A 13,808-nucleotide genomic window follows, 5' to 3' on the forward strand; every position below is an offset into this window, starting at 1 on the left:
CTTCCCTATACCCTGTACACATCGTTCATAACGCATTAAAGTGTGATGTAAACAGTGTACATTATTTGGGTGAATTACTCTAGTTTAAATAAAGTGAAACGTTATGCTTTTTGTAGGACAGATCCTGCTGAACATAAGAAAATCTATTAAAACTATAATTGCAAAGGTGGCCACTTTACACCTACTGTTCGGAAAACGAAACTCTGAAGATGTGGAAAGCTAGCTTGAAAAAAATGTCAATGTCTTTAACAAAATGTTTATGGGATTAAACTAAAGGAGCTATCTTCATTCGATCGCTTTCGCATTCCGAACGACTTTTTCTCTCACTTCCCTTTTCCATTACCTTGTCCCCTTTCGATGGGTACGTGCCCCCAACCTTATGAAGATGTTATAATCAACGCTCGCTGTCCCTCTGTATCGCTCATTCTGCGCGAAGTCGGCCGTGTTAGGTGGATTCTGAATGGTTGCTTAACGATGTCGCTCAATCGGCTGTCCAATCAGCAGCGGTTTTACATGATTGCAAGAAAAAAAATCAGTCAGTGCATGTACAGTACTGTATGTTGAAAAACAGAACTGTGGCTACAGAGAGAAACATAAGAGGCAGGGAGAAGAGGAGCTTTCTCCTGTACTACTTTGGCACAAAAATACCGGCCAGCTAGTCAGTGAGGGTAAGTACGACATGCACATTTCGAGTCCCTGAAAAAATAAAAAGCAACCTTTTCTACCCGCAGCACCACTTTACTCGCTCTTATACACCCAGGAAGCGGTGCTACTGTACTTGTACTGGAGTCACATTCGATAAACGTACAGCACTGTCTCTGAATGTGTATGCGTGTGCATATATAAACGAGAGGAGAGAAAGCGGTTTAAGTCCCGCAGTAGTCGGGACGTAGTCTTGCCTGGTGACACTTTATTTTTATTCACTTTGACAAATAGAAGAAAAAAGTTTGCATAAGAGAGCCGTACACTCTACAGGCCAGAAGCTGAATGGCTTATTTTTTCACCACGGCTAGGCCAGTCCGTACCAGGCTGTAGAAACATCCAGTGCAGCGCTGTGGGTTTGAGAGAGAGAGAGAGAGAGAGCGAGACAGGGGGCACTTGTCCGATGCAATCAATTAAAAAAACCTGAGAGAGATGTTGCAGGAAAACGAAGGACTAGAACGCTCATTTTAGCAAACAAGAAGAAATAATCACAAGCATAGCGGGGGGAAATCGGTGAGTTCGCTGTGCTTTTCGGGGGGGTTGGGGGTCTTAAAATATGTTGCATTTATGCTTGTTACTAAAAACATAAAAGTGTATGTAGTCATTCTGGCGCAAGGTATAGCTCCCGTGCAATACTGCCGTCACGATACGTATGTCTCTCTCTGTATGTGTGCTGATGTGTGTGTGCGAGAGAGAGAGAGAGAGAGAGTCTGTATGTCAGTAAGTTTGAAGGTGGACGGGAGGCTGCAATGAGAAGGCCTGTTGTATATAACGCGTCTCGTCCTCCTTATCACTTTTAATTCCTAAAAGAGGTGAGTTGGTAACAATTCGTGCTCGACCTGACAGAAAACTTGAAGACGGTTTTGCGTATGATATGTAAGCCGTGTGCCAATGCTGTCGATAAGCTGATCGTCCTCCTCCCGGGGTATGGACATCGTGCCAGTTTTCGTATTCATGCACTCGAGGTGCCTTGTGGTACTTATCGTGCACTAAATTGTAAAAACAAATGCACTTTAGTGGTAGAAGTGAACCGTACCCTTCTTAACAGCTTGATTAGCACTCAAGGCAGCTCGAGGTAGTTATTAAATGAAGAGGAGGAGGATGTAAAGAGGACTTCGCGTTGCAAAAATAACACATAACAACGAAAAGACGTCTACGACACAGCAGGGCGAGCGAGAATAAGCTTCTCGCTCTCCTCCCCGCGAAAACCTGCGAGCATTTACATTGCGCCGAAATCCAGGATGGAACAGGCAACAAAAACAACAACAGAGGCGACGTATATGTCCTTTGATCAGCCATCCTTTGCTGACAATGAAAGTTGAACCGGTTGCAAAGTGGCCCCACCGATTTTTCCGAATGCATTTTTTTATTGTTGAAGTCATTATGTGTTGTGGCAGTGACACGTTCAGTACAGTGACTTGCATCAAGCCGAAGGGCAGCTCACTTTTTTCTAGCCTTCTCCAATTTGTACTCGCTGTCTAACCGATCGTAGACGGAGATCAGGCCACATGCATGCGTTTTCTGAGAGCTTGGCGCCGATCAGCGTCAGGTTCAGTAATGAATGTGGTGCTGTCATCTACCTGTTTAATACCGTTTTTGGCTGGAGCTGTGGCTCATAGAGTGAAATTTTGCACTTCATTTATCCTCAAAGCAAGATGGACTCTCTCTCTCTAGATCACTAGCTCCCGTGTCTGTCTTGTCAGACCCCAGATCGACATTTGGCATCGAGATATAAACTTGAGCTTGATCAAGTAAATGAATTCTACCCGAGATCATCGGAACTAATACGAGTCTGGGGTCCACGTTCCATCATTTCCGCGAGGATATTTGAAAAAGAAGACCCCCCCCCTCCGTCTCCAGCGCTTGCGAGAAGCTGAGCACCTCGGGTTTGCAGCACTTACTATGAAGAGATTACCTGCGAACTGCCACCGTGCCACAGTTATATGCGTTCGGCTTGGCCGAGGCGCTATCTGGCTAAATTTAATACTTTATGTTTTTTCAACGCGATCGATGCAATGGGAGTTGAGGAATACAATGAAACGTTAGGCACGGGCCGTGTAACTGGGTTCCTGTTCAACTTAAAGCGCAAAGTACGTCTAAATGCTGCACCATTTACGAAGCAGCGCAGCACTGTTTTTTCGGTAGCAGTTTCACGACAGTTTTGTTCGCGGAAGAAAGTTATTTCAAACTCCTAATAAGCCTGGCAGATGGTATTTTACTTCATAATCAGTTGTTTCTTTCATGACACTGTGCCTTGATTTTAAAGCTAAAAAATGATATGAGGTTACTGAGTAGTCGGTATGTTTTTTTATAGGTCACAATCACATGACAGAGGCTGAGTGACGGCTTCATCATCCTCATCTTTCAAATATTTCCTTTAATTGTCTTGAAGTAAGTATGATATGGCTGCTTGTTACATGTTAACGTGACCTAAATAGTCAATATGTTAAGTTTCTGTTTTTATTTTATTTTGTTTAACTGATGATTGGGGTGGAAGAGAGTTTTGGGGTTGAGGTATCAGTCATTTAACAATACTGTACATACTAGGGTGTAAAACGCGTTGTTGGCCATGTATGTTCCAGTTGGTTAGAATAACAAACTATTTTTCTAGTTATCTTTACATTTCAGTTCCTTTTGAGTAACTGCAAGATTTAAAACACAGCAACTTCTTTTTATTTCAAACAGTTCTTCTTTTCTGGCAATTTTTTGCCTCATTTCAGAGCATTGCCTAAAATGTCAGTGTTAGCCAGAGCAAAAGTATTAAGTCCATATAAGAAATAGGTGATGGATTTCTTGCTGCTTTAAAAGAGACCGGTGAACAGAATAATATCACACAAATTACAGACAAGATCTGCAAGGAGTAGATATACACTTTCCTTTTCTAGCATGCTGCCTTGTTATCATAATAATTACTTGTCATTCATGATTATATGGACAGAGTTGCAGTATGTGTAGTATCAGTAGAGTTTCCTTTGATTATTTAATTTTGCATTCTTATTACAGTAGTTAGATAACTCATTTTCTCTGTAACTAGGTAGAATACATTATATGAATAAAAAATAAAGTTTTGAAGAATAATTTTTTTAATATTAATATCCCAAGAATATACCATATTCATTCTGTATCTTTTACTACATTCTTAGTAACAAAGCTTAAATAAAGTGATATTGTGTTAACTTTAGCTTTAACCATTAACTTGTAAAGCTGTCGGCCATTTCATGAATTAGATTTTTTTCACATTGATCTGCAGTCTGTGTGTCAGTTTTATTTTTGCAAGTGCCATCTGCATTGTTGTCATGTTATATGCTTAAAAATTTCTTTACAACTTTTTCCATTACTGCGGACTTTATATTATTCACTCGTATTTATGTAAAAGTTTTTTGTGTGCTTCTGCAATTAGGAAATGTTGTGCATTGTGAATAATGCTCTTGTTTAACAGCACCAACGAGTTTGCCCATTCTGTCTGTGTTTTTGTGGATTTTCTCTGAGTATCTAACTTTCCTTTTGAAGAAGAGTATGTTAGGTTAATTTCGCAGTTCTACATTGGTCTAGCTTATAAGTGTAAAGAAGAGTTTATGCATAGTTTGTAAGCATTTTTTGGGATAGACTCACTTCCCTGTAGGGTGGGTTACTGCCTCATGACTGAAGGTGCAGGGTGAGGGGTTGTCTTCTCCTATAAGAAATTAGTTTTAGAAAATTAATGGATTTATATTGCAGAAATACTAGATGTATATTGTATATTGTCACAGAAAAACAGCAATATGTTCTTACATACCCAGTCTGTTTATAGTTTTATATAATGAGTTTGACACTTAAAAACCATTGCCAAATAGAAACCGAGCATGCATATATGGAGGATATATTAGTAACTGGGTTACTTTCATGCAGATGTTTTTTTGTATTATACTTTTATATAGAAAGTTATCCATACTAATTAACGGACAACCTGTCAGTAGTATGACCATACCAAGTTATATGGAGCCATTTGTTATGCAATTAATATTTGAATAAAAAGTTAACCATGAGATTATTTTATGCATATAACTGGTCATGTGAGTTTTTCATTTGTTGCTTTCTGTACATAATTGTTCATATGTCAAGTAATTATTATTTTGGCAATATGTGTGCACATATGCTGTAGAATCAAGGCTGTTAATGCAATATTTATTCTGAAAATAGTCTGTATATTTGTATAATTTTATGGATGTCCCAAAAATAAGATTTTTGTATAATGTAAAAACGCTTTGTTGCTAAGTTAATTTGCAACACAGCTGTTAACAATCTTAATCTGATTTTTGGCTAGAGTATTTGTTGTGCATAATTCTTTGGTTAGTTTCACAGTTTTCTCCTATTGCCCATCATATACTATGGGTTAGGCAGATTGTAGACGTTAGATTGACATTATATATCAGTTAGATTGGTAGTTTTAACAATGAAATCACATTCAGAATCTAGCAATCAGATATGGAATCAGTTCAAAAATGAGTATTTGTAGATGCAAATCTGTTTATAAAATAAACACTTGTAAGAAAGCAAGTGATTTTTCAATTCCACAATTATGGTAGAAGTGTTTTTTACCTGTTGGGCACTTGTATAAATTAAGCTATTTCCAATAAGTCTACACAACAAATAATGCAGTATTAAAACACAACCTCAATGCTGAACAGAATGAGTTAGCAGAAGGTTGGAGAGAGAGAGAGAGAGAGAGAGAGAGAGAGACACTGACACTGCATCAAAGATGGACATCTTCACTGGTATATGGTACTAAAGGAGACTACAGAAGTATAGTCGACTGTGCTTAATCACATAATCAGAATTAAATTATGTAGAGAAAAGACTAAAAATTAACAGCGCTTTTATGACCACATTAAAAAAAATATAAGAAAACATGTTTGCATGTTCATTGTGAACAGTTTATCTTTGTTGTTAATGATGAATAAAGATAAAACATTCTTTCATTTAAGAATTTTTTTTTCATATATTAAAGTTATTTTAAACTTAGAAATTTTTAAACATGCTTTCAATAATTTGTCCTGGCCCAAGTACGTACTAATGTGAAAATGAATCTGAAATTTAGTGGAATTTCTTACTCAGAAGAGATAGAAAATGCAAAGGCAGCCTAGTAACTTTAAGGTTGTTGCAAACCCTTATCCAGAGAGAAAGTTGCGGTAGTGGTGAAAAAGCTAGTTTTCTAAGGTTTAAAAAGTTAAATTTAATTCTTTAAATGAAATTGACGGAATGCCTTCCTTAAATTTAATTCTTTAAATGAAATTGATGGAATGCTTTCCTCTTTTGCATCCTCCTTTGAACAGAAAAATTGGAAAAATTATTTGAGCAAAATTTGTATACATTTTAAGTTTCAATAGCTTTATTACTTGAAACAACTGAAATCAAAGTTAGTAGAAGAGAAGTTTCCATTAACCATTTTGTTCAGAAACTTTAGGATTATGTAGAATTTGAGTGTTGTAATAAGTTTGCCATATAAGCTTTGAATAGTTAGATATATTCACAGGTTATTGTGCCAATAGACAAAAGGTATATGTAGATATTTATGCCAGAAATGGATAAATCATGTAGTACGTGTATACCCTGAATGTGCAAATCTTTTGAAAATGTAATGTATGAAAGTTGACTCCATTTATAGTACTTTCTTCTTTGTTATGTATGGAGAAGTTAGCGTTGGCAAATATAATCATATGCATTAAATGAGCTCTTCTTCTTTTTTACGATAATGTTTGTGCTTTGAGAGCACCATTCTGTAGTAGCTGCCTAATTAAGGACCGATTTGTGTCATGTTTGTTTATTTGTTTCTTTTTAATGATCTGGTAGTTTTTGACTTGCAGCATATCAGCAGATTCAGAAGGCATTTTTAAAGTTTTTAAGATAATGAGAAAACCAAGTATATTTATTGATGTAACATTTCATAAAACTGATGCATGAAGATAATAAGAAAAATATTTTCAATATAGCCATTGCAGCTTAGGTATTTCAATTGACAAATTTTTCTTGGCAAAAACATAACACATTAAAGAAAATGGAAGACAGTCATTCAGACATCAAGAAGCTCTAATATCTATTTTCCAAACCCATTTTCTAAAAAGTAGCATTGTCAACCCTACCCTACTTCTACAGCATTCATGGGTATGATCTCTGTAGAGTTAGAATATTCTTTTCTTGCTTATGTAGATTTTTCTCATGGGAACTGCACTTTTCCTTTTACATGTAGCCAGGCAGATTGTTAACTGTAAATATGGCTGCTTATAATGAGAGTATGTGTATGTTTATGTGTTGTGATGGATTGGTTTCCCATAGAGGGCTGCTTCTTCCTTGAGGTAGTTGTTGCCCAGAGGTGCTCCAGATCTATTGTATATTTTTCTTAATTAGTAATTCAATTTTCAGTTAGTATTTGTTTTGTTGAAATCATGTCTTATTAAAAAGCCAATGAAAAATTCCAGTCCTCCATATAGTTGGTAATACAGTGGTACCTCGGTATACGTCCTTAACCCGTTCCAGATCTTTTGACTTATACCAAACAGGACGTATACCAAACAAATTTTTCCCATAAGAAATAAAGGGAAAATGATTAATCTGTTCCCATGAAAAAAAAAACTATTATTATTGGCATATTATACATTGATGGGGTTGTATAAAATAATTGTATTAAAAAACACTGCTTAATACTAAAATACATAAATACAAAGGCAATTAGATGAAATAAATGAAAATTTAACCTCAGTTTTCTTTTTAATAACGTCTTTGTTTTTCACAATCATAGATACCGTCGTTTTCAGCATACGGTATGCAGTAGCCAAGTCCCTGATATGCATGCCACCTTCATACTTTTCAACAATCAATTCAAATTTACGCAAAAACAAAAAACAAGATCACGTGAAAATTCACATAGAGTTATAGCGTGGGTTGTTCACTGAATGCTAACAACTGCCGTACTGATGCTCATGGGCAGTCGTGGCTTTGTCTCGAGAAAGGTAAACAAGGGTAGCGTGCGGTGTTCTAGCATGCGAGTTGTATTCCAAACAAAGGTCATATACCAAGCAAATTTTTCGTGTCCAAACAGGATGTATACCGAGTTGAACTTAATCCAAAGCAGACGTATACCAAGGTACCACTTTAATTGAATAAGTGGGCCCTACAGTATTTAGCCTTGAGTTGTTTTTTGCCCTATGACCCAGAGTAGGTACATTTTTTTCTGGGAAAACGACAATGAATATTCATGTGTTGTGGGGGGTTGTATAAAAGATAAGATGTTAGCTAACTTGTTTTATACATGTAGCTGACTTATTGTATACAGTATTTTGAAAGATAAATAATAGTTTTTGCACATATTTCTGCAGGTAATCTATAGCTGTACTTAATATGACATCTGATATAATCCTTTGGTTTTTTATCTAAAGCTCTTTGGGTTGAGAAAAAAGTCTTAAAATCCAAGTCATGAATTGTTAAAGAGGGAGTTGAGTAAAGAAGTAATTTTGTCAACCAGAGTGCTGATGAGTTACAGTGCTGCTTAAAAGTTAGTGAACCCTACAGAATTTTATACATTCCTGTATAAATGTGACTTCATCATCAGATTTTCACATATATCCTAAAAGAAGATATGGAGAACCCAGCTAAGCAAATGAGACACAAATATCATATTTGGTAATTTATTTATTGAGGAAAATTACTCAGTATTACAGATCTGTGAGTGGCAAAAGTATAATGGACCTAGCAGGTAATTTGAAAGTGAGTCAGGTGTTGTCAATCGATGTCATGGTTGTCAATCAATGTATGACAATCCGGTGTGAATGGACACCCTGTTTATGTTAAAAGAAAGAAGTGCTTCATCTTCAAACACATTTGTGCAGTGTCAGTGTATCATGCCATGGACAAAGGACATTTCCGTGGACCTCAGAAAAAAAAATGTTGATGCTCATCTTCCTTGAAAAGGCTACAGAACCATCTCTAAAGAGATTGCACTAATCCACAGTCAGATAGATTTTGTACAAATGGAGAAAGTTTAACACTATTGTTACTCTCCCCAGAAGTAGTGAACCAACTAAGATAACTCCAAGGACGTGGTGTGTTATTGCCTGTGAGGTCACAAAAGAACCAGCGGTAATGTCTAAGCAACTAAAAAAGCCTCTCTCATATTGGTTAATGTTCATGAGTTCACCATCAGGAGAACACTGAACAACAGTGGTGTGCATGGCAAGGTTGCATGGAGAAAGTCACTGCTTTAAAAAAAAAACATTGCTTCCCATGTACAGTTTGCTGAAGAGCCTATGGACAAGCCCATAAGTTACTGGAGTAATGAATTATGGACAGATAAGACCAAAATTATAGTGTTTGGTTCAAATGAGAAGCAGTATGTTTGCAGAAAGAAAAATGCTGCATTACAGCATGAGTGTCTTATTCCATCTGTGAAACATTGTTGCGGTAGTATCATGCTTTGGGCTGGGACAGCTTGCCATAGTGGATGGGAAAATTAATTCTGAATTATACTAGCAAATTCTAAATTAAAATGTCAAGACATCTGTCCGTGGACTACATCTCAAGAGAAACTGGGTCATGCAGCAAGACAAAGACACTAAGCACAAAGTTGTTCTACCAAAAAGTGGTTGAAGAAGAACAAAATAAAGGTTTTGGAACTGCCAAGTCAAAGTCCTAACCTTAACTGAATAGAAATGTTGTGAAATGACCTGAAGGGTGCAGTTCATTTGATTAAACCCAGCAATATCCCTAGGTTGAGGCAATTCAGTACCGATGTGCAAGATTGATCAAGACTTACTGGAAATGTTTAGTTGCAGTTATTACTGCAAAAGGAGGTCACACTAAATACTAAAAGAAAAGGTTCGCATACATTTGCCTCTCACAGATGCGTAATACTGGGTACAGTTCCTCAATAGATAAATGACTAAGTATGATATTTTTGTGTCATTTGTTTTGTTGGGTTCTCCATATCTATTTTTAAGACTTTTGTGAAAATTATATGATATTTTAAGTCATATTTTATTTAGGAATGTATAAAATTCTGAAAGTTCACAAACTTTCAAGCACACTGTATAGTCTGCTTAAAGTACTCAGTAAATATTATTTGGTGAACTTCAATAACTGAAAGACTAGTAAAAAAAGAAGGATGGCTATAGGCAGTTTTAGTGAGTCCAATGTATCAGAAAGCAAAATGTAAGAAAGCTAGGCCACAGATTTAAAGCATATTATTTTGTAATTTTAATTGTCTTGGTTTGCTTTTTGAAAAGATAATTTTGTCATATTCAAGTAATATCACAATTGTGTATTAATATAAATCATACTTCATTAACCTACTTAATTCAGTGATACAGGGGCTGGAATCTATCCTAATAGCATTGAGTACAAGGCAGACAGCAAATCTGGATGGGGCAGCAGTCCATCTCACTTACACACACACATACACATAAACACAGTGTCAATTTTAGAACTGTTATTTTTTATTTATTTATTTTTTTTTTATTTATTAATTTTATTACAATCAATACATAGCAATCAAGTTTTACAAAAAAAAATTATGCTAAGAACAGATCGATCCCCACCCTTGAGAGAGAGCAAGCCAAGCGGTGTAAAATTTAAGGCTTTTAAAAATACCTAAATCAACAAATTCTCTGTGCTTTATAAAATCATTTCAAAATATTACTGATTAGATCCTGCCATGTTTTGAAAAAGTCTGCACAGATCCTCTAACTGAGTATTTGATTTTTCCAATTTTAAATAATATAACACATCAGTTTCCCACTGACTTAAAGAGGAGAGTTTGGGTTCTTCCAGTTTATCAGAATAAGTCTGCGTGCCAACAGTGTAGTGAATGCAATCACAATTTGTTTGTCTTTCTCCACTTTAAGACCCTCTGGAAGAACCCCAAACACAGCTGTTAATGGGTTAGGAGGGATTGTGAGTCCAAGACTGTCTGAGAGGTAATTAAAATTTTTGTCCAGAATAATGTTAATTTGGAGCAGGCCCAGAACATGTGACCTAGTGAGGCTGGGGCTTGGTTGCAGCGTTAGCAGGTTGGATCATGCCCTGGAAACATTTTGGAGAGTTTTAGTGAGACAGATGTGCTCGATATATAATTTTGAGTTGTATAATTGTATGCTTTGCATATGGAGCTTGAGTGAATTCTCTGCATTGCTACTTTCCACTCCTTTTCTGATATATTAATTGAGAGGTCATTTTCCCAGTGTCCTCTTGGATCTTTGAAAGGAAGGGATTGTAAAAGGATTTTATATATTGTAGAGATGGAGTCTAACTCCTTGAAATTGAGCAATAATTTTTCCAGCGTGGATGAGGGTGCAAGATGAGGAAAATCTGGAAGGTTCTGTTTAACAAAGTTCCTGATTTGAAGATAGTGAAAGAAATTTGTAGCTGGAATGTTAAATTTGGAATGTAATTGTTCATAGGATGCAAAGGCGTTGTCTATATAAAGATCTCTAAGCAAGTTAATTCCAAATTTTTCCAGATATTAAAAACTGCATATGTTTGTGAGGGTTGAAAGAGGTGGTTCTTTTGCAGGGGTGCCACAGAAAGAAGCTTCTCCGTCTTAAAATGCTTTCTACATTGGTTCCAGATTCTAAGTGAGTGGAGCACAATTGGGTTATTAGTGTATTGCCGATAGCGTGTGTTTATTGGAGCACAAAGCAAGGAATACAAAGAAGTACTGCAGGATTTTACTTCTATTGCGGTCCATGCCTGTGTATGTTCTTCTATTTGTGTCCAGGTTCTTATCGACTGTATATTTGCCCCAGTAATAAAACTGGAAGTTAGGTAGAGCCATGCCGCCTTCTGCCTTTTGTCTTTGTAGGGTCGCTCTTTTGATGCGTGGATGTTTAGAATTCCAAATAAATGAGGTTATTGTTGAATCTAATTGCTTAAAGAACGATTTATTAATGTATATTGGTATGTTTTGAAATAAAAAAGGAGCTTAGGAAGAATATTCATCTTAACAGTGTTAATTCTTCCAGCTAGTGTGAGATGAAGGGTTGACCATCTATGCAAGTCTTGTTTAATTTTTTCCATACAGGCGACGAAATTTTGTTGATAAAGAGCTTTATGTTTACTTGTGATGTTTACGAGGTATTTAAACTGTTCTGCAATGATAAAAGGAAGGGTGTCTAATCTAATATTATATGCTTGCGAATTCACGGAAAGAGTACACTTTTATTCAGATTAATTCTGAGACCAGAGAGCTTTTGAAATTCTGTGAGTGCTGCTAAGACTGCAGGCACAGAATTTTCTGGATCCGATATATACAGTACCATGTCATCTGCATATAATGAGATTTTCTGTTCCAGTCCTTCTCTGCTAATCCCCTTTATCTGATCAGTATTTCGACAATGTATTGCCAGTGGTTCAATGGCAATTGCAAACAACAGTGGTGACAAAGGGCATCCTTGTCTTGTGCCACGTTCTAGTTTAAAGTAGTCTGAGCAAATGTTATTGATGCAAACTGAAGCTTCTGGGTTAGTATACAGTAATTTAATCCATGCACAAATGTTAGGGCCAAACCCAAACTTCTCCAAAATTGTAAAAAGGTATTTCCATTCAATCATGTCGAATGCTTTTCTGCATCCAATGATAATAATATTTCTGGGGTGTTTGATTTAGTTGGTGAGTATATTACATTAAACAGGCGTCGAAGATTTGAAGATAAGTGTCTAATAAATCCAGTTTGGTCTTGTGATATTATTGAGGGGAGCACTTTCTCCATCCTTCTAGCTATGATTTTAGAGAGTATTTTAACGTCGTTATTCAGAAGTGAAATTGGTCTGTATGATGCACATTGTAATAAGTCCTTATTTTGTTTTGGAAAGACAGTGATTAGTGCTTGGCGAAAGGTTTGTGGAAGAGATTGGTTATCTCTGGCTTCTGTAAATGTTGCTAATAGGAGGGGAGCTAGCTGAGCGGAGAATTTCTTGTAAAACTCTGCAGGGTAGCCATCAGGGCCTGCTGCTTTTCCACCTTGGAGTGACTTTATAGCATCCAGTAATTCTGATAATGACAGAGGTTTATCGAGCTCCTCCACACTAATGGCGTCAATTTGTGGTATCTGTAATTTATCCAGAAATGCATTAGATTGTATATTGTCTTCTTTAAACTCAGTAGTATATAGGGATTTATAGTAGTCTCTAAAAGTGCACATTATATTTTTGTGTTCGATGATTTTATCTCCATTCGTGTTCATATCATTTATGACTGACGTCTTTTCACTTATTCATTGCCATCATCCATAAGTGTTGCATTACGTTTAGCAGCATGTCATGTAATGAGGAGGAAAAAAAAAACTTTAGATGAACCAGGGTACCAATAGAATGGTGGTAGAACAATAGTAGAAACTAAACAGCTGAAAGCTTATTAATATATATATACAAGGATGAGTTGGTATGCTTGAGAAGTGGTATGTGAAATCTAAGGTTTAAAGTCTTTTTTCAGTTTCGGAAATTAAATCAGTAACAGCAATAAATCTTAAGCATCTACAATTCTCAATCTAAAAAAATAGTGGTATGGTAAAAACATTTCTATTGCCAACATAATAATGTGTTCAATGAAATACATTGATTATAAACAAAATTACTTTAGGTGCTAAATAAATATGAGTAAAATAAATACATTAATATATAATTGGGTAGCGGTGTCTTAGAACATTTTGCTTTTGTAGCATTTACTCATTGAAACTCCGTATGTGTTGCAGGTATGCACATTCTGGGGTACTCTCTCACTAGCTTCATTCTTTCTTCTACTTTTTGATGTATTTTTTTGTTTCTCCATGTTATTTAATATAAACATATCTGACATTTTAAAATGTTGTTTCTGTTCAGTATACTTCTGTAAACAGCTTTAGGCTTTTATAAGGTAACTAGCTGAAGCCCGCTGTAGCATACGGCGGTGTAAGAATAGGAACATAAAACGGTGAGAAAGGAATTCCGTATAACAAAGGCTTAGGAAACCACCGTCGCAGTATAACGAAAATAGCAAGGAGCGAAACCAATGCCAATGATCGAGAGAGTACCTTCCTGTAGCAGGCTACGGAAAACATAGACATATATAGATAGATGCCGCATTCACTGTGTTGCCCAGTCGAC

General features: G+C 36.2%; 1 protein-coding gene across 7 annotated transcripts in view; it reads left to right on the forward strand.

Moving 5' to 3' along the window:
* The first annotated feature begins 571 nt into the window (after nt 1-571).
* The window catches only part of LOC120523263 (HMG box transcription factor BBX), a 260,159-nt gene continuing 246,922 nt past the window's right edge, over nt 572-13,808 (forward strand). For 4 of the 7 annotated variants that reach the window (XM_039744431.1, XM_039744435.1, XM_039744437.1 and 1 more), the window contains exons 1-2: nt 572-668; nt 3,017-3,093. The gene's annotated coding sequence lies outside the window, so the exon portion shown is untranslated. Of the gene's footprint in view, nt 669-899; nt 1,216-1,460; nt 1,515-2,743; nt 2,913-3,016; nt 3,094-13,808 lie in introns of those variants that run through there. The other 3 variants (XM_039744432.1, XM_039744434.1, XM_039744433.1) reach the window with 3 other exon arrangements.

Source organism: Polypterus senegalus, chromosome 2, assembly GCF_016835505.1.
Source record: "Polypterus senegalus isolate Bchr_013 chromosome 2, ASM1683550v1, whole genome shotgun sequence".
Lineage (NCBI taxonomy): Eukaryota > Metazoa > Chordata > Cladistia > Polypteriformes > Polypteridae > Polypterus > Polypterus senegalus.